At 44.2% G+C, this 21,107-nt stretch overlaps 1 long non-coding RNA gene across 1 annotated transcript in view; it reads left to right on the top strand.

The window, feature by feature from the left end:
* LOC123790459 (uncharacterized) overlaps positions 1–21,107 on the top strand; it is a 269,122-nt gene that overhangs the window by 119,100 nt on the left and 128,915 nt on the right. Inside the window, exon 4 of the long non-coding RNA XR_015724605.1 lies at positions 17,159–17,275. This is a non-coding gene — a long non-coding RNA (uncharacterized LOC123790459). The remainder of the gene's footprint in view (positions 1–17,158; positions 17,276–21,107) is intronic.

Here is a 21,107-nt window from a genome sequence, read left to right as displayed (position 1 = left end):
GTATTTTTAAAATTTCTGTTTTAATTTGAATTTCGCTAGTCTATAAATAATTGCTTTTCATGTATTCACCTAGTATCCAGGGACCTGGCTAACTTGTATAATAGGTCTAAAAAGTTTTTTTGTAGGTGTGTTAGGATTTTGCATGAGACTGCTGTCTTTCCAATCTATGTCTTTTATTTTTTTTCTTACTTTATTATGGCGACTAGAAATTATTATATTTTAAAGATTTATTTATTTACTAGAGCGACAGAGAGAGTGAGCCCGTGCATGCACGCGTATGCTCAAGATCGTGGGGGGAGGGGCATGCTCAAGATCATGGGGGGAGGGGCAGGGGAAGAGAGAGAGAATGTTCAAGCTGACTCCCCACTGAGCCCGATGAGGGTCTGGATCCCAGGACCCATGAGATCACCACTTGAGCTGAAACTAAGAGTCAGACCCTTAGCCAACTGAGTGCCCTGGTGACTAGAAATTCTAATACAATGTTAATTAGGTAGAAGTGTTGAGAACAGGGAAGAGAATTCAGCCTTTCACCATGAAGTATGATATTAGCTGAAGCTTGTTTGTTTGAAGGTAGTCTTTATCAGATTAGGGTAGTTCCCTTCTATTCTGCTTTGCTGAGTGATTTTTACCTCTCGTGGGTATTGAATTTTGTCAGATGCTTTTTCTGCACCTGTGGAAATGATCCTATGGTTTTTTTGGTATATGTATATATTATTGTTGGTGTTGATGGTCTAACAGCTTTGCTTGGGTAAGAGAAAGGACCTTCTGACTTGAGAGGCAATTTAAAAAATGGAACGATCGTTTCTGATCCAAAAACCTCTTTGCGTCATAGAGTATTTCCCTCTGATGTGCTTTATGGCTTTCAACTATTGCCGTGGATAAAAAAAAATAGTTTTTCCTTTCATCTATGCTAATGCTTTCCATTAGGAATCAATGAGATAGGATTATCCAAATTTAGTCCTGGCATTTTGCTAGGCAGAATAATGAAATGCAGTCTTTTGCCAGAGAGGGAAGGGAATTAATGTTGATTAAGAATGCACTATTCTTAGATAAGCTCTTTGCATGTAGTTTATCATTTAAAATTGTCCTCACATATAGACCCCGTAGCTGAGTGTCCTCTTCATTTTTCAAATGAGATAGGCTCAGAGAAATTTACTCATACAATGAATCAGAGTCCTGCATTTTTAGTTTTAAAAAGAATATTAAAACATTACAGAAGATTTGGACAAAGGATGTAGTGAATCGCTCATCATCTCAGTGCCCTTATGCAATACACATTTTTGGGAATAGATGTTGATTTTTTTTTTTTTTTTTTTTGCTAAATATCAGTATGAGGAGCCATTTTGTTAAATGCTTATATGTAGTCTTCTGGTACTTTCCACTTACCCAAGTGTATGGGGGAGAAGTGTCAGTAAAACATCTGGTATATTGGGCACTTGATATGAACCAATAAATGATACTTGTTTTTATTCTCATCGCCGTTTCGTGTCTTGACCACAGTGTGGTCCCCCCAAAGGTACAGACCTTATTCTCCGTAGTAGTCCTCATAGGGCTGAACAGGAGGACTGGGTTTTAAGTAATGCCGTGGGATCGGTGGCTGATGGATGAACTAACCCGGACCTTAGTTTGGCAGAACAAGAACACAATCTGTCTAGCCTGATCATGAAAGAGAAGGTGGAGGAGGAGGAGTAAGAAAGACTAGAATATTCTGGCGATGGCAACAAACAGAATTCTGGAGCACATAATATTGGCTGTCAGAGTATTAAGTTCAGGACGTCGGGAAATGCTCAGCTGGTCGTAGGAGCAGAGCATTGTGGGTGTGGCTTCCTGGACCCAACTCATTCCCAGCCAACCGCAGGCCTCCTTTCTTGTCTGCTCTGCAGGGTGTTCTCAGTCCTGACCACAAGAGGGATTCCTGTTTCCTCCAAGGAGGAGGAAGAACATGGCACAGTGGGAAACCAGGTGGAGGCCTTGTGAAGGCCTGCGTTTAAATCCTGATTCTGTGTTCCAAAGGCATTTTTAGGGTGCTTTTCGAGGTTGGGTAAAATGAAAATCAGAACACACCAAAATGCTATCGGTTGGTTTACCAATAAGGTAATTAATTGCTTGTTTCACATAACGGGTCTTCCAGACGCGGGAAGGGCTTCGGCGGTGATGGTTGGCTCTTCAAGGATGCCATTGAGAATGTAGGTCCTGCCGTTTCTGTCTTTGCGTCTGCTTCATGGGCAGACCAGCAGCTAGATGACCATGGCGTTCCCATACCTAGCAGTCACATACAGCAATGACCAGAGGAAGAGAGAGACTGTGTGTCTCTCAATTCTTTCTCAGGAATCGTACATCCTTTTTCAGGAGGCTCTTGGCGGGCAGCACCGCAGAACTGGACAGAACTGGGTGGAGAGTCTGCTCCCAATCCCATTGCTGGCAAGGGAAATGCATTATCACAAACCCGCCAGGTGTTCCCTGGACGTGGAGCTGGGACCAGCTTCCCAGGAGACCCATCCGTGCACAAAATCCTGGCTTTCGAGAGCAAAAGGGGGAAGTGGATGCTGGGTAGGAAAACTCTGGGTTTGCATTATGGGGTCCCTTTAGAGCTGGGTGTAGTGAGGCTGGAGTCATAGCCTTGAGTGCTTTTGAGTTTCGGTTTATCGCCGGGAATACTGATGCTGTGCTCACTGGGTCTCTGTACGGCCGCTGAAATTGTATCTATAAAAGAGTCGTGGAAAGTGGTACCATTATTGTCTGATGTCTTCAGCTCGCACGGACATTCTAGTGAGTTTACTAGTTCAGTAATGGTTTTATGTGTTAGTCAAATTTCCAGTTGGGTTGTAAACGTCCTGTAAACGCTTATCCTTCCATGATCTGTATTTGCTAGAATATTGGGCCTATAGTAGGTTCTAAATGTTTAGTTGATGGTAGCATTTAGAAAGCATCTTTTAGAGGCGCCTGGGTGGCTCAGATGGTTGAGCATCTGCCTTTGGCTCAGGGCACGATCCCAGGGTCCTGGGATCGAGTCCCACGTCGCAATGGAGTCTGCTTCTCCCTCTCCCTCAGCCTCTCCCCCTGCTTATGCTCTCTCTCGCTCAAATGAATTAAAAAAAAAAATCTTAAAAAAAATAAAAAGCACCTTTTATTTTATTTTTTTTTTAAAGCACCTTTTAAAGATAAAAAAGAGTCATTAAAAAAAAATCCTTTATTTTGGAGTGTACGGTCTTCTGACCTTTTGCAACGTATAGATTCATTTATTAGCACTTTTGCAAATAAGTGAAAAGTACATTCAGTCCTTCCCTGATTTTAATGGCTCTGCAAAATTTCCACTAGGATCAGTGATAAAGTACTCGATGGAAATCGGATCAACAGGCTGAAAAATGATGAGGTTCAGGGCTTGTATATATCATACTGCGTGTTACCCGACCTCTTCTCTAAGATTTTAATCCTGGTAAAATTGTGGTTCATGAGAAACACGCAGCATAGCGCTGGAGGGAAAATGAGCTCATGTGGGGCCCGAGGAGGCTGGGCAATGTCGGTGGACGCGGAAGGTGCGAGTCAGCCTCCTCTTGTTTTAATCAGAGACTCTGTGGGGTTTAGGCCTGATCTCTTGAGCTTTTTGTAGCAGCTGAAAAAAAAAATTTCTCCTGCTTGTCTCAAAGTTACTATCCTAGTCCAGGGTCACCACCCCATTGCACAGTGTTTTCTCAACTTTGGATCTTTTAAAAATAGCTTAATTATACAGTATATTCAGTGGTGTTGTGATAGCGTCGTTTGGTGACATGGGGGCTATGCTTGTGGTGAGCACAGCATTACCTGTAGACTGTTGTGCGCACGAAACTAACGTCATCGTGTGTCTGTTATCCCTCCAAAAAGAAAAAGAATTAAGTTATTTTAACCTCACTCGGCACTTAAATTTCGTAGCACTATGAAGTCACTAGGCATATGTAATGATAATTGGTACCGTAATGAGCTGATGGGTGATGTTCCTACTCATCTAAAGATGTCTTCTAAGTTAACTTTTTTTTATTATTTTTGTATTTTTATTTTTGTATTTTTATTAATTTGACATAGAGAGACAGCCAGCGAGAGAGGGAACACAAGCAGGGGGAGTGGGAGAGGAAGAAGCAGGCTCCCAGCGGAGGAGCCTGTTGTGGGGCTCGATCCCAGAACGCTGGGATCACGCCCTGAGCCGAAGGCAGACGCTTCACGACTGCGCCACCCAGGCGCCCCTCTAAGTTAACTTTAAAAAAAAATTGTATTTACTGATTTTAGAGAGAGAGAGAGAGCACATGCAAGAGCAGGGGGAGGAGCAGAGGGAGAGAATCTCCAGCAGACTCCCTACTGAGCATGGAGCCCAACACAGGGCTCCATCTCAGGACTCTGAGATCATGGCCTGAGTGGAAACCAAGAGTCGGATGCTTAACTGACTGAGCCACCCAGGCACCCCCTAAGGTAACTTTTATGAGTCCCATTTTACAGATGAGAAAACTGAGGTGAAGGGGTTTTAGTAACTTGCTCAGACTGAGTGGTAGATGAAGGACTTGAACCCAGGTGGGTACTTTAGGCTTTAAAGCTGCGGTTGTCTTTCGACTATTATCTCAAATAGGATCTTGCTGAGTCTGTACATTCTTGTGAAACTGAAGTTGGCTGGTAAGCCTACCAGGAGGTCTCCATGCCTTGAGACCATACGTTTTATGAATTTGAAGATTAATCAAACTCTTATAGGGAAATAAAATTCTTGGCATCCCTACTCCTGATTGAGATACACTGGATCAAGTGGGTATGTTTATTTATTATTATTATTATTTAAAGATTTTATTTATTTATTTGACTGAGAGAGACAGCGAGAGAGGGAACACAAGCAGGGGGAGTGGGAGAAGGAGAAGCAGGCTCCCTGATGTGGGGCTCGATGCGGGGCTCGATCCCAAGACCCTAGGATCACGCCCTGAACGGAAGGCAGACGCTTAACGACAGAGCCACCCAGGCGCCCCCAAGTGGGTATGTTTAAAAGAAAAAGAACTTTACTTACATATGACTATGAACATATATGAGTGTATTAATATAGATATGTAGATATATAGACTATCTTCTTTAGTACTGAATATTTAAAAGCTTAACTGAGATTTTAGAAGTTGTGAGGTTTAGAAACCACCCCCCCCCAAAGTGTCATTAACAGTAACTTTCCTTGAAACCATAGAAAATATTTTGAGTATTCTTTGGTAATGGACATTAGAAATATTAGGTGCATTTTCCATGAGATAGAATAAATAGTCTCATTAATAATCATTTTGATTCATTGGATTGATGGGCTTTGCTACGGGCCAGCATTTAAATGCTCTAATGTAATAAAAACAAATGTATTTATTATTATTATTATTGTTTTAAAGATTTTTATTTATAGAGAGAGAGTGAGAGCATGTGCGGGCAGGGGTGGGCAGAGGGAGAGGGAGCGAGGGAATCTCCAGCCGACTGCATGCTGAGCACCGCACCCAGTATGGGGCTCGATCCCACGACCCTGAGATCAAGTATTCTGCTAACTAAAAACCTTATCTCTCGTTTTGAAAAGTACGTTGGTGAGGAAAACCACACTTAGGCTGGAATAACTAATTTCCGTAGTCAATAAAAGGGAAAGTACAAATCCTGTGTCCAGGGAAAGTGTATTTGGCGGTGACTCAGATGGAAAGCTGGGGCCCGATAAGAGGGCTTGTTCAGGCTCTTAATTGAAATGTGACAACAACAAGGGATTGACAGAAATCACTTCCGATTGCCAGATAAACGCAACAATCCAATGTCCTTGAAAGCTGATAAGACAGATTGCTGGCAAAGAGATTTAAACAGTACCTCCCGCCCCGTTTTTCTGAACTAAGACGTCCGTGCGCCTTTATGCATTTGACAACTGAATTTTTAACGGCTCTGCGGGTGTCACTGGCAGCAAAGGCAGATTATTTCCATTTTCGCAGCCGTGTTAAAGCTCCTTTGCTCTCTGTAGCTATCTAAATGGGAAATAATAAGATAATATCAACAGCTAGCTTACGGGCTTCCATTTTAGTTACTAGAGCAGAACTGTCATCTCGGAGGTTGTTGGTTTCCCAGTGTGCGAAGACACGCGTCCTTCCACGCAGGGTCTGCCGCCCGCATCATCTGGCCCGTAGACCTGCACGTCGGGGCAGCTGTTGCAATGCAGGACTTGTGCTTTGGGAGGCAAGCAGAGTGGGTCTCCCTACTCCTTTGTTTCCCAGGAATGCAGCTTCCGGTCCTTGATGCAAATCAGATGGTGTCTGTCACCTCCTCCCTCCAGTGTGGCCCCTGAGACGACTTCATTTGCAGGAAGGAGTGATCTGATCCAGTGGAAGGAGCTGATGAACTAGAGGAGAGAGGGAAGAGGATCCTGTCTGGGGCAGAAAGGACCGCCGTCCTGAGAGCCTTTCCCTGCCATTAGGGATTGGGTTCCCCACCCAGGTCCACGTCCCAGCAGACCCTGGGATGGATATTGGTGTGTGGAAGATTTCTTAGGGAATACTCAACCTCTGGGTGAAGGGAGGAAAAGGGAAGGAAGCGGGACTGGTCCGAGGAGGTTGGGCTGCAAAGCAATCTCAGGAATATTCTCGGCTAACCTCACAGGAAGCTCTGAAACCAACAGGGTGTTGTTCCGTAAGGTAGAGGACATCATCACCTGTGGGTTCCTGGGCTGACCCGTCACTGGATGCACGCTGCCCCCAGAAGGAGGTGTGGTTGGGGTAAGAGCTGTCTTAAGCCAGTTTCTGGAACTGACCACGGAGCGCCGTCAGCTTCCACGCTCCCCAGAGCATCAAATACTTCGGTCCTGTAGGAAGACCTGTGGGACACCGCGTAGCCTTCACCTGTCCACAGCCATTGGTTTTGCACGTGAAGCCTCGAGGTGGAGGCGTGGATGGGGAGCATGTATTTTTTCCAGGAGATTCTACAAGAGAATCTGGAGACATTTCCTATGTATACGAATGACTCTGAAGTCCTTTCTATCTTGAGATAAGATGGTGTAAAACTGCTTTTCTCTACTTCCTGCCTGATTGCAGATTGTCCTTCGGGACTTGTTGACTTTTTAAGTCTAAGCTCAAAATCTACCTTTTTGTTTTTTAAATTAAGTGGGCTCGGGGGGCACGTGGTTGGCTCAGTCCGAAGAGTGTGCCACTCTTGATCTTGGGCTTGTGAGTTTAGCCCCGTGTGGGGGTGTAGAGATCACTTAAGTAAAACTAAAAAAAAAAAAAAAAAAAATTGATCCTTAAGTGAAGTGGGCTCCATACCCAACATGAGTCTTGAACTCAAGACCCTGAGATCAAGACTCACATGCTGTACGGACTGAGCCTGCCAGGCGCCCCTAAGCTCAGTATTTGTTTTAACCTAGCTTCCTGTGTAGGAAAATGTTGAGGAAGTACAGTTTTCTCCTGGGCTTTCCTCTCTCTCCCCAGGAATGTCCTCAGGCCCCTTTGAAGACACTTAAGAGGAGATCTTGGAGTTGTTTTTCACAAGCTTGTCATTAGATCCCCTGAGTCAGAAATGTCGGAGGAAATAAAATTCTGATTCCCAGGCTCCGCCTCCGCAGTAAAACCTAATAGCGGGATGGTAGCTAACAGAAGCTTACGCATCTTCCAGGCCTGGGAATATGCATTTAACACATTTTCTAGGTAAGTCTGACATGTGCTAAAGTCTGAAAACCACAGGCCCAGAAGAATATTATTTTCTTTAGATTGCTCTAAAGTATGGATGTGATGGTTAATTTTGTATCTCCACCTGGCTAGACCACAGTACCCAGATATTTGCTTCAACGTTATTCTAGATGTTTCTGTGAAGCTGTATTTAGATAAGATTAACATTTGGATCAGTGAGGTTTGAGTAAAGCAGATTACCCTCCTAATGGGGGTGGATCTAATCTGTAGTCAGCTGAAGACCTTAACAGAGGAAGGACGGGCCTCCCCGGAGGGGGTTTCTGCCCCCAGACTGCCCTCAGACTCAAACTGCTGGTCCTCTCTGGGTCTCTAGCCTCCTGGCCAACCCTTGCTGGTTGTTAGGTCATAAAGAAAACACCAATGACTTTTTCAAAACATAGAAATTGTTGGATCTTACTCTCAGATCACAATGCAATAAAAGTAGGAGTTAATGACAAAAATAGGAACAAACAAAAATCCCTCCCAACCAGTGGAAAATTTCAAAATCCAAGAGACCTACTGAACGAGACGAGAAAATTCAAAGTATTATTACAGCATTAAGAATATAGTTATAGCTGTCATGTTACCTATAGAAACTCATAGCGAAGACTACTAATGAGTTCAGAGGAGAATGTGTAGTGGAATGTGGAGAATGGAAATAAAATATGCATTGTACTCAAGAAATCTGACAAAACATACCACGGGAAATCAGAAGAAAAGATGGGGAAAAAAAAGGTAAAACAGGAATCAATAAATATGTGGAATTTAAAAGCAAACAATCAGACTCAACAGAAACAGACTCATAAATACGGAGAACAAAGTGGTGGCTGCCAGTGGGGAGGGGGTGGGAGGGATGGTGAGCTAGGGTGAGGGGATTAGGAGGTACATACTTCCGGTTACAAAATAAATAGGTCCCATGGATGAAAAGTACAGCCTAGGGAATATAGTCAATAATATGGTAATAACACAGTACAGTGACAGATGGTGGTTACACTTGTGGGTACTGAGTGAAGTACAGAGCTGTTGAATCGATATGTTGTACACCTGAAACGAATGTCATATCATATGGCAACTACGAGTCAATTAAAAAAAAAGATCTCAGGTAAACAACTTATACCCCAAGGAACTAGAACACAGAGAGCAAACTCAACCCGGGTTAGTAGAAGGAGATCATCAAGATTAGAGCAGAAATAAACGAAATAGAGACTAGGAGAGAATAGAAAAAGTCAACAGAATGGAGAGGTGTTTTTTGTTTTTTGGTTTTTTTTTTTTTTTTTTTTGTGAAGAAAATTAATAAGCCTTTCGCTAGACTAAGAAAAAGAACAAGAAGACTAAAATCAATTCAGAAAGGAAAGAGGAGACATTGCAACTGATGCCACAGAAATTAAAAAGGATCCCGAGGGATTACCGTGAACGATTATACCCCAACACACTGGACACCTGCTAAGAAATGCACAAATTGCTAGAAACATCAACCTTCTAAGACTGAATCATGAAGAAATAGTCTGAACAGATCCATAATAAGTAAGGAGATCGATTCAGTGATCTGAAACCTTCCAGAAAAGAAAAGCCCAAGGCCAGATGGCTTCACTTGTGAATTCCACCAAATATTTTTAGAAGTATTAACATCAATCCTTCTCAAACTCTTCCAGAAAATCGCGAAGGAGAGAACTCCCTAGACTCGTTTATGAGGCCAGCATTATCTGATACCAAAGCCAGACAACATTACTGGAAGAGAAAATTGCAGGCCCCTATTCCTGATAAACATAAAGCCAAAATACTAGCTAACGAAAATAGTAGCTATCCTCAACAAAATACTAGCAAACCAAATTCAACTATATATTAAAAGGATCATTCACCATGACCAAGTGGGGTTTATTCCTGGGATTCAAGGATGGTTCGATATACGTAAATCAATAAACATGATATATTACAGTAATAGAATGAAGGATAAAAATCCACATGACCATCTCAATAGGTGCAGAAGAAGCATGTGACAAAATTCAACACATTTTCATCATTAAAAACTCAAAAAAAAAAAACAACCCCCCCAGCAACACTGGGAATAGAAGGAAATTACCTCAAAATTACCATCTGTGGAAAGCCCACAGCCTGTACAATGAGGAAAAAGTATTCTCTTTAATAAAGGGTGTTGGGAAAACTGGACAGCTTCTTGCAATAGAATGACTCTGGACTCCTATCCTATACCCTCTACCAAAATCAACTCAAAATGGATTAACCATTTAAACTTAAGACCTGAGACTAAAACTTCTAGAAGAAACATAGGGCCGAACTCCTTGACATCAGTCTTGGCACTGATTTTTTTGGATTTGACACCAGGAGCAAAGGGAACAAAAGCAAAAATAAATATGTGGGACTATGTCAAACTAAAAGGCTTCTACACAACAAAGGACATCATTAAGAAAATGAAGTCAACCTAATGAGCGGGAGAAAATATTTGCAAACTGCATATCTGATAAGGGGTTAATTTCAAAGTATATAAGGGACACTTACAACTCAATAGCAAAATATCCCTAATAAACTTATTTAAAAGTGCGCTCAAGACTTGAATAGGCATTTCTCCAAAGAAGACATACAAATGGCCAGAAGTTGTATGAGAAAATGCTCATTGTCTCTAACCATCGGGAACATGCAAATCAAAACCACAATCGGATATCACCTCCCACCTGTCAGAATGGCTAAAATCAACAAACGAAAAAACAGGTGTTGGTGAGGACGTGGAGAAATTGGAAATTGTACACTGCTGGTGGGAATACAAAGTGGTGCAGCTATGCTGGAAAACAGTATGGAGGTTCCTCAAAATATTAAAAATAGAACTGTAATATGATCCAGGGAATGGACCCATGAGTATTGAAATCAGAATCCCAGAGGGATATTAGTGCTTCGTGTTTGTTGCAGTGTTATTCAGAATAGCCAAGGGGTGGAAACAACCTAAGTGTTCATAAACAGATGAGTGGATAAAAAAATGGGATTATATCTATATCTATATATATTATTCAACCTTAAAAAAGGACATTCTGTAATATGCAATAACATGGCTGAGCATGTTATACTAAGTGAAATAAGGCAGTCACGGAAGGACAAATATTATATACAATATCTAAAATAGTCAAACTCGGGGGACGCCGGGGTAGCTCCGTCAGCTAAGCGTCTGCCCTCGGCTCAGGTCATGATCCCAGGGTCCTGGGATTGAGTCCCGCATCGGGCTCCCTGCTCGGTGGAGAGCCTGCTTCTCCCTCTGCCTGCCGCTCCCCCTGCTTGTGCTCTCTCGCTGTCTGTGTCAAATAAATAATTTAAAAAAATAAAATAGTCAAACTCGGCGCCTGGGTGGCTCAGTAGGTTAAACGTCTGACTCTTGATTTCGGCTCAGGTCATGATCTCAGGGTCATGAGATCGAGTTCTGTGTTGGGCTCCATGCTCAGTGTCAAGTCTGCTTGAGATTCTCTCTTCCTTGCCCCGTGCCCCTCCCCCCACTCACACATGCATGTGTGCTCTCTCTGTCTCAGATAAATGAAGTCTTTAAAATAGTGAAACTCGTAATACCAGAGAGTGTCATGGTGTTTGCCAAGGGTTGGAGGAGGAGGAAATGGGGAGTTAGTGATCCACAGGTATACAGTTCCAGATCTGTCAGATAAATAATTTCTAGGGGCGCCTGGGTGGCTCAGTCATTAAGCGTCTGCCTTCAGCTCAGGTCACGATCCCAGCGTTCTGGGATCAAGCCCTGCATCGGGCACCCTGCTCAGTGGGAAGCCTGCTTCTCCCTCTCCCACTCCCCCTGCTTGTGTTCCCTCTCTCGCTGCCTCTCTCTCTGTCAAATAAATAAATAAAATCTTTAAAAAATAATAATAATTTCTAGAAATCTGGTGTACGATAGTGTGCCTCTAACAACACAGTATTGTACAGTTACTAAAATTTTGTTAAGAAGGTAGATCTCCTGTTCAGTGTCATTGCGACACTAAAATAAAAATTAGGGGCGCCTGGGTGGCACAGCGGTTAAGCGTCTGCCTTCTGCTCAGGGCGTGATCCCGGCGTTCTGGGATTGAGCCCCACATCAGGCTCCTCCGCTATGAGCCTGCTTCTTCCTCTCCCACTCCCCCTGCTTGTGTTCCCTCTCTCACTGGCTGTCTCTATCTCTGTCAAATAAATAAAATATTAAAAATAAAATAAAATAAAATAAAAATTAAAAAGTAAGAGAGTAAAGGAACTACCACCGGAACCAGAAGAAGAGAGTCCTTTAGGAAAGGCGCCCTTGAGAGGAGTTGTGACTTTTCATCCTACCCTACAAGGAGGAAGAAGGAAGATACCTATTCCAATGTCCCTTTCCTCCTTGAGTATCCGCCCCTGCTGGGACTCTGGCACATCCAACGAGAGGCAGAGAGCAGGGGCTATCGGCACCCAGCAAGTCAGCCTCTTAGAGCAGAGAAGGGGGTAGAGAAGGTTGAAGAGAAGACCTGAAAAAGCAAACAGAAGACACACAGCATGGGTAGGACCTCTCAGTGATGTAGGCTTGCTCGGATAATCCTTTTTTTTTTTTTTAAGGATTTTGTTTATTTATTCGACAGAGATAGAGACAGCCAGCGAGAGAGGGAACACAAGCAGGGGGAGTGGGAGAGGAAGAAGCAGGCTCATAGTGAAGGAGCCTGATGTGGGGCTCGATCCCATAACGCCGGGATCACGCCCTGAGCCGAAGGCAGACGCTTAACCACTGTGCCACCCAGGCGCCCCTGCTCGGATAATCTTTACACCTTTGTTAGCTGCCCTGGGAAGCTTGCTGATAGGAAGGTGCTCGTTCGCCCAGACAGATTGAAATCAAAGAGCAAACGACCTCACTGATATGGTGTCCTCTTTGGGGCTTCCTCTGGAGGCCTGGCACAGTTGAACTGAATCTGACTCACCTCAGCTGGTCCAAGGGAGCAGGGTCCACCTCCTGGTTGGATGAGGCCAAAGGGGATGAAAGCAAGTCAATCTTAGGTAAAAAATCTTATGTTCAAATGAAGCTTCACCTTGAGCTCCAGGTCTTCCCATGCGAAGATGGACCTGCTCTGCGTGAAGGGGAAAGGGAGTACGGGGGCCTCCAAGAACTTTTGGGCTGGAGCTCTGGGGACACAGTGTTAAAACAGTGGATGCTTGTAAAGGCTCTGCTCATGCACACAGGGAAACCAAGAACCAGTTGAGTAGATGTCTACTGTTCAAGGTCAACCAAGAAGCTGGTGGCTTCTCCATGTTCAAAGCCAGGTGTCCTCATTCCCAGTCTCATGGTCTTCCCATCTTCCCTTGCTGCCATATCGTAGCTTAGACTGTTCTTACTTTCTTTCTTTCTTTTTTTTTTTAGATTTTATTTATTTATTTGTCAGAAAGAGAGAGAGTGCACACAAGCAGGGGGAGGGGCAGAGGCAGAGGGAGAAGCAGGCTCCCTGCCAAGCAAGAAGCCTGACACAGGACTCGATCCCAGGACCCTGGGGTCATGACCTGAGCCGAAGGCAGACGCTTCACTGACTGAGCCACCCAGGCACCTCTGTTTTTACTTTGCCTTGCAAATGTTCTCCACGCATAGGCTGCCTCCATGATATATTTACTTCTCGAGGTGCTGAGGCAGGAGAGCCGTCCATGCTGTTTGCTCACAGATGTCAAGGATGCATGGGTTCCGTACCCTTTTGAGGTTGTGGACTTTTTTTTTTTTTTTAAGATTTTATTTATTTATTTGACACAGAGAGAGAGAGCACAAGCAGAGGGAGCAACAGGGAGAAGCAGACTCCCCACTGAGCAGGGAACCCAGTGCGGGACTCAGTCCTAGGACCCCGGGATCATGACCTGATCCGAAGGCAGATGTGTAACTGACTGAGCCACCCAGGGACCCCTGAGGTTGTGGACATTTAACACAAGCCTGGCAGCCTTTGACGTGACATCTTTCAGGCTGATGTCACTCGTAATTGCCATAGTTTTCCTCACAGTAATTCTCTTAATTATATTTTCTGGGTCTTCACTGACTGTGACGTGAGCTGTCATTTTGTCACCTTCATTTTGCAGATTTTGCCTTTAGGGACCTGCTCCTCTGACTTCCTGGTGCTTCTCCCCGGGGCGGGACAGAGCCCAGGACGTAGGCGGGCAGCCAGGCCTCTGTGCACCTGAAGATTTGGCGGGTGGCCTCCCGGAGCTAGTGGAGGCTGCCCCCACCCCCCAGTATCCTCATACTTAGAAATACTACTTTTTTTTTTTTAATAATAATTCCTTTTTTTTTTTTTAAGATTTTATTTATTAATTTGACAGAGAGACAGCCAGCGAGAGAGGGAACACAGCAGGGGGAGTGGGAGAGGAAGAAGCAGGCTCATAGCGGAGGAGCCTGATGTGGGGCTCGATCCCATAACGCCAGGATCACGCCCTGAGCCGAAGGCAGACGCTTAACCGCTGTGCCACCCAGGTGCCCCACGACTGCGCCACCCAGGCGCCCCATAGAAAATACTACTTTTAAAAAATGAAACAACTAGACTGACCTGTCGTAAAATAAACGGAGATCGCGCTTTTAGAGTAACCATTTCTAGAAACCAGATGCCGAGGCACAATGAGAATGCGTACCATGTTCACGCCAAAAAAGGATTGGTATTTATTTCTATCATTTATTGTCTTCTTATTAAGATGATCGATGAGATAGTTTATTAAGCTAATATCTTAATAAATGAAAGAATAAGAAAACATGATTTCTTTCATTCAGTATTTCATATTTGTGTCTGTAGCTGAAAAGGGATGCGAATAGGCCCCCCCCCCACTCATGAAATCTGAGCATTGTTAATCTAGACACGTCACTGAGCAGAGCAGGCATAAGTTACCATTGTTGTGATGCCGTTCTAGTCTATCTTCTGGAAAGGGAGTCTCTCAGGGAGTTGTAACTCCCTGTGTCTTGTCTTTTATCCTCCCTAACCCCAGGAAGAAGAGAAAGGTGTCAGGGTTATATCGCAGGTGACTGTAAATCTCCACAGAGTCTTCTGTGAACACGAGCAAAGAATTGTACTTTGTCGTCTTCAGTCTTTTTAAAATCTCTCTGAAAGGAAATCACTGTCTGTCTGTACACTCTGGTATTTTACCCATTTATTTACTTATTCAACCCATATTTTCTCAGAGCCCATTAGATGTCAGACACTGTGCTAGGTGTTGGTCATGTAACAGCACAAGATGACAGAAGAGTGACTAACAACACAACCCAATGGACTGTTAGGATGGACTAAATTGTGTTCTGGTAAAACAAAAAACAAAAAACAAGGTTTCCTTGGCTTAATACAACTAGGGTTTATTTCTCAGTCATGTTAGAAATCGTACAATTCGTGGAATGCCTGGGTGGCTCAGTCGGTGAAGTGTCTGCCTTCAGCTCAGGTCATAATCCCAGGGTCCTGGGATTGAGCCCCACAACGGGCTCCCTTCTCAGCAGGGAGCCTGCTTCTCCCTCTGCCTGCCCCTCCCCCCTGCTTGTGAGCTCTCTCTCCCTCTCTCTCTCAAATAAAAAAATTAAAAAAAAACTTAAAAAAAAAAAGTCATAGTTCATTAATGCTCAACTTTGGAAGCCTCTATCAGTCCTATGGATCTGCCGTGTGCTGCAACAGTTAAATTTTCAATTCTGTCAAACATTCTGTTCTTAAAAAAAAAAATCCAGTTGTTGGAGAAGTTGCTGAGTGAATCTGTCACACAGGACTGAAAATGACCTTCAGAACTAAAAGCCGAGTTCTGGTCCAGCAAAACTCCTCTTTTCCTGGTCGGGTCACTAGGGGTCACCCGATCTCCAGATTAAATGCTCAGCCAACTGAGCCACCCAGGCGCCCAGGACGATGACATTTTTAAGAAGGTTTCAAAACGAGCATGCCATGGATACAACTCTGATCTAAAAGCAAAGCCAGGCATCTTCTTGGTATGCCCTTCTAGTGGTTCTCAACTTCCTGTCTCCAGTTTGCTCTTGTATTTCAAAATGGCGCAGGAAACCAGAGAGACTAGAATAATGGCAGAAATTCTCAAAGGGGTCAATTAGAGGAATGGTCCCGTGGGGCGCAATTCATGATGTTATTATGTAGCCTGTGTAAGAAAATGACAAAGGGTCACCTAATGATCCTTTTAGTCGTGAGTGTAAAGAAGTGCAGGGAGAAGGTTCACCAGCGGCTCTTCATCCCCATTCAAGACCAAAGGAAGGACCGCGGGGCTAGAATGGCTTGGGGATAATGGGTTTGAGAAGAGCTTTTGGCTGTAAGTAATCAAACAGCCGGAGGCGAAGAAGAAAAATGAGAGGTTTCCCGTCTCACATTTCCCATCTCACAGTAAGCCAAAGCGTCGGCAGGCATGTGGGGGTTCTGTCATTCTTTAATGGGGTTCTCTGGAAATGGGAGCACATCCTGCGTCTCGAAGGGATATCCCTGGAAAGGGCTTCTCTTGTAATGGTTTTTTTCTGCCTCCAGAAAGCTTTTCCGTTTTGTGGAGCTGCTTCCCTGTGCTGGGCACAGCCCTTGCAATGGACACGAGAGGTGTTAATAGACTTTCCTGAGTGTAGGGCAACGAGGAGGAGCAGGAGAGATGGGCTATGTTGCAGAAAAGGAAAACAAAATTGGATACACATATTGCTGCTTCTGGAGTCTGTCCATGCACAACACAGAGGCCCCGTTCTGACCGTTTTTCTTCTTGGTTCTGGACTTCGGCCACATTGCTGGGGGCCACTGATTTCTCGGGCACTTTCTCGTCTCTGCTTTCGGGGGGTCTCAAGGCCCCAACCTTCTTCCTGATTTGCCTTAGAAGGAAGCAATAAACACATCACCTCCTAATTGGCAGCTTTTTACAGTTTAAGTTTGGCTGCTTGTTGACTTAACCGTGTGGGTCCAGAATAGCCTTTGCTTCCTTCGCAGAGTAAAGCACACCCAGGTGTTCTGTTTTGTACTTTTCACCAGCATAGCCCTGGCTCTTAAAAGGATGAGTTACTCTTAAAGACTCTGAAGGTCCCAAACCAAATTAGTAAGCGGAGGCAAGTGCCTGAAGCCTGCCTTTCCCCAGATTGTTTTTTTTAAGATTTTATTTATTTATTTGACAGAGAAAGACAGCCAGCGAGAGAGGGAACACAAGCAGGGGGAGTGGGAGAGGAAGAAGCAGGCTCCTAGCGGAGGAGCCTGATGTGGGGCTCGATCCCAGAACGCCGGGATCACGCCCTGAGCCGAAGGCAGACGCTTAACGACTGCGCCACCCAGGTACCCTGCCCCAGATCGGTTTTTGCCAGTTTCATTCAGCAAGTGAAAGCTTTGTTTCTCAGCATTGCCAAAAGTTAAAATAAATTTCTCCCCATTACATGAATATTCCTGATATTGCACAATGTACCTTATAGGGGTGCTTAGTAGAGGAGAATATGCAGACAGAAGCATATTCGTGCAAAAGTTTCGAGAAGAACCTGGGGAGGAATTAAAGGGCGTGAACTTCGCTCCTGATCTGCCATATCTTTCCATCCTCAGGTCCTGTTGATGTTGCCTCCTTGACGTCTCTCAAATATGCTTCTGCCAACTCTGCCCATTACCCAGTCTCTGCTGTTTTTGTCTTCCCAGCCCCTAACCAAGACGGGCAAATGCAAGGTACTGGTTCAAAGACTGTTGCATGATTGGATGAACGAAAGAAGGAATTCTGAGAAAGGACTAGTGATTCTAGAAATTTGAGGGTGGAATCCTCCATAAATGGGACTGGAGAGGCTGCCCCCTCCCCTTTTTTTCAGCAGAAAGCTGGAACAGAGTAAGAGAAGCAAACAGAGGGATCAAAAGAGCAAAGCACATTTGAAAGAGGCAGAATATGAAGACTGCAGTGAATTTTTACAAATCAATTAGGCAGGAGAGGGGAAGTGCGGTTCAAGTTCCTGCGTCACGATAGAAAGTTTGTATCTATTTACAGGCTGAACTCTAGACATTATGAGGATGAGAGAATCAATAATAACCAGCATCATTGTTTATCAGATGCTTATTAGTATCTAGCGTAAAACTAGGCGTGTCGTGAACATCACCGGCTTTATGAAGACATTGATGAACACGAACGCCATTAGTCCTGACATCAAACGTATGCAGGTAGATATAATTATCCTCGTTTTTTTTACAAATGGAGAAATTGACATTTGGAGAAATTAACTAACTTCCCCAGGGTGACTAGTCAAGCATGAGGCTGGGATTTGAACCCAGATCTGTCAGAATCTAGATATTGTGCAATTAGCCTCTGTACTCCGTTGCAAAAAATACGGTTCATTCACAGCATAAAGCATAGAGATGTTGAATCATTATGTCGTACACCCGAGATTAATGTGACATTGTGTGTCAGCTGCACTCAAAAAAAAAAAAAAAGTGCTGCTCATACATTGTATCTCCCTAACTTGGGTGTGGCTTGGTAATCATGTTTGCAAGAAGGAAGCAGCATGAGGCAGGAGTGTAAGTTTAAAGAAAAATGAAAAATGCGCGGAGAGGGGGCTCTCGGTAATCTTGACTCATTGCATAATTTTGCCTAGGGTTGGTTTAATTATTCCGGGGTGTGGGTAACTGTATATTAGGTAAACTCCTAATTCTCCGCCAATTTCATTTCTTTTGTTTTGTTTTGTTTTGTTTTGTTTTTTTATTATATTATGTTAGTCACTATACAGTTCATCCCTGGTTTCTGATGTAAAGTTCATTGATTCATTAGTTGCGTATAACACCCAGTGCACCATGCAATACATGCCCTCCTTACTATCCATCACCAGTCTATCCCATTCCCCCACCTCCCTCCCCCCTGAGGCCCTCAGTTTGTTTCTCATAGTCCATAGTCTCTCATGCTTCATTCCCCCTTCTGATTACCCCCTCTTTCTTTATCCCTTTCTTTCCCTACCGATCTTCCTAGTTCTTATGTTCCATAGATGAGAGAAACCATATAATTGTCTTTCTCTGCTTGACTTATTTCACTAAGCATTATCTCCTCCAGTGCCGTCCATGTTGCAGCAAATGTTGAGAACTCGTTCTTTCTGATAGCTGAGTAATATTCCATTGTATATATGGACCCAAATTCATTTCTTAGATGAAGAAGCTAAGGTTTAGAGAGCTCCCTTGTGTAAATTCATACAGCTAAATACCTTAACTGGGATCCCGCCCCCCACCTGTCAGTCATAAGGCCACCTTCTTACTGTAAGCCCGTAGCGACCTTTAGTGTGATAGCAAACATTTATCCTAGGTAGATTCATGACATTTTATAGCGAAAGGATAGCACAGGGATTATGTAATTCAGTTCGTTCATTCTGTGCCTGGGGAGATGGGGTGCGGAAGCAAATTGACTTGATAGTGATCACAGAGCTCGTCAGTCAAAAGGCTATGCCAGGGTCCAAGCTTCTCGCCCCCAGAATAAACTGCCTTTTTGAATTTCAAGGACATTCTTTGATGAAAGCCATAGCCAGATCTGTAAACAAACATGGTACAAGGAAGGGTGAGTCTTTCCTCGTCTTGGGGCCGCCCTCTCCGGAAAAGTGCATCACAAAGGTATCCTCTGTGGGCTCCGATCCGTTTTCTTTGGCCGTGCGGGGTGTGCGGAATTAGATACTATTGACTTGCCTGCAGGCTTTCTGTTAGACTTTGGGGAGAAAAAAATCTGCCTGTCAGCTGCTTCAAAACGAAGCCTAACTCTTCTCCATTCTGCAGTGACACGCGGCACAGTGATGGCGTATTTGCGTTCAAATACTGCAAATACCTGACATACGTTACATCCTGAATATTTGAATATATTTCACCCAAGCAGAGCGCGTTTCCCTGCTAGTATCTGCCGAATCGTAGAATTTAGGAATTTTATGAAGCTGAGGGGACACTGGAGAAATTAAGTTGAGAGCAACAGTCAGCCTGCTTTTTCAAGGATAATCCCCTGTGTCTAAATTACGTATGTATTATTGTCCTCCATTTGCATGACCAATGATAGGGAAGTTCCTTATTGTGAGATGCAATAATTTTATATAATTGCAACAGCTTCGGCAGCTCTGAACGAGGCTTCCCTCGCAGAACACAGGCTCGGGGAAAACAAATTACGTTGATTTACTAGCAATTCTGCAAATGGATTGTCTGGGGGAATTAGAGGGTGTCTTTTTATGAAGCACAAAGAAACCGCTCACTGTTTGACATTGTAAATTGCTTGCTTGGAACCTGCAGAGCCGTAGACCCATAATTGCATGTCCTTGCCTCTGAGGACCCACCATTTTGCGCTTGGATTTGGAGACTTTCCGTGCGATGATTAAGGGAAAGAAATGATACTCGTGTACCCAATAGTAGAGGGCAGGGCAGGGGTTGTGCCCATCCAGGAAAAAGCAGAAAAGAGCAAATCTAGGGTAACTTCCTGTGAAAGACAGTCCCAGGAGCTCTGGTTTTGCCGAAATCAGCTTATATGCATGTTGTCAGCCGCAAATGAGCCGCAAGAGAGGGGCAGGCACTTGGCTACCGAAAAATCCCCTCGTCTCATAAAATCTAGGACGAGATGGATTTTAGAGATGGTTTAGGCTCTGCTGCCGTTCGCTCCGTAGGCAGGAAAGCTGAGAGGTTGAAGGCCATGTCTGGGAGGGGCACAGCTGGATGGTGGAGGAGTCAAGGCTGAATTTTGCTGGCAGGTTGTTTCATGTCCCATCAGGGTGGACGATTCTTGGCGGGTTGGTGGTACTGAATAGGGTCTTGCCGAATTTGGAAGCTCTGGGTGGCATTTTATTTATTTCCGGTGAGACCCAAGAAATTGACCATGGTGTTTTTAGGGCCCAATGTGAGCTGTTGCTCAAACAGACCAGCGAGCTGCTTGCTTGACAAAGCACCTGAGTGTTCTTGATGGCCGTGGGGACATGTGGCGTGATGAAGATGTCTGACGGCTTCCAGAGTTTAGAGTGCCCTTCTTTTGTTTTGGGCTGATGGTATGAATGGGGGTATAAGGATTTGAGGTTCCTGCCCTTCCTCTGATGCGTCCCCCTTCCTCCTTCCTCCAAGTTTAGGAAAACTTGACTTCCTTGGGAGAATTTCTGGCCTGGAGGGGTGGAGTACCAGTGATAAACCTATGCTTTCTTTGTTCCTTTCACCTGAATCAGGTTTTTAAAAATTAAAAAAAAAAAAAAAAGAGTTTTTTTAATCTGCTGGGTGTTTTAAACTCTTTATTGGTATTACTCACGTGGGACTTCTGTGTGACATTTGCTCTCGTTTTTGTTTTACACGAGATTAGAATATTACGGAGGGTAGAGCCTTAGTCCAAAACAGCTTTACCTATGCTGTCCTGCTTAGCGTGTCCTGCCTCGCACACAGCTGGTTCTCAGTAAAAGGTGCTAAATGAGCGGACGCATCCCTGGCCATCTCTGGACCCTTTCCTTTCTGGATCTTTCCCAGTTGCAGAAATAGGGCTTTTTCCCACAGTCTCTCTTCCTCTGAAACATAGGGTTTTTGCCCA

This window comes from Ursus americanus, chromosome 5 (assembly GCF_024610735.1).
Source record: "Ursus americanus isolate L20-20 chromosome 5, mUrsAme1.1.p, whole genome shotgun sequence".
NCBI classification, from domain to species: Eukaryota; Metazoa; Chordata; class Mammalia; order Carnivora; family Ursidae; genus Ursus; species Ursus americanus.
The sequence above is the reverse complement of the archived record's forward strand: the minus strand, read 5'-3'. Positions and strand labels throughout refer to the sequence as shown.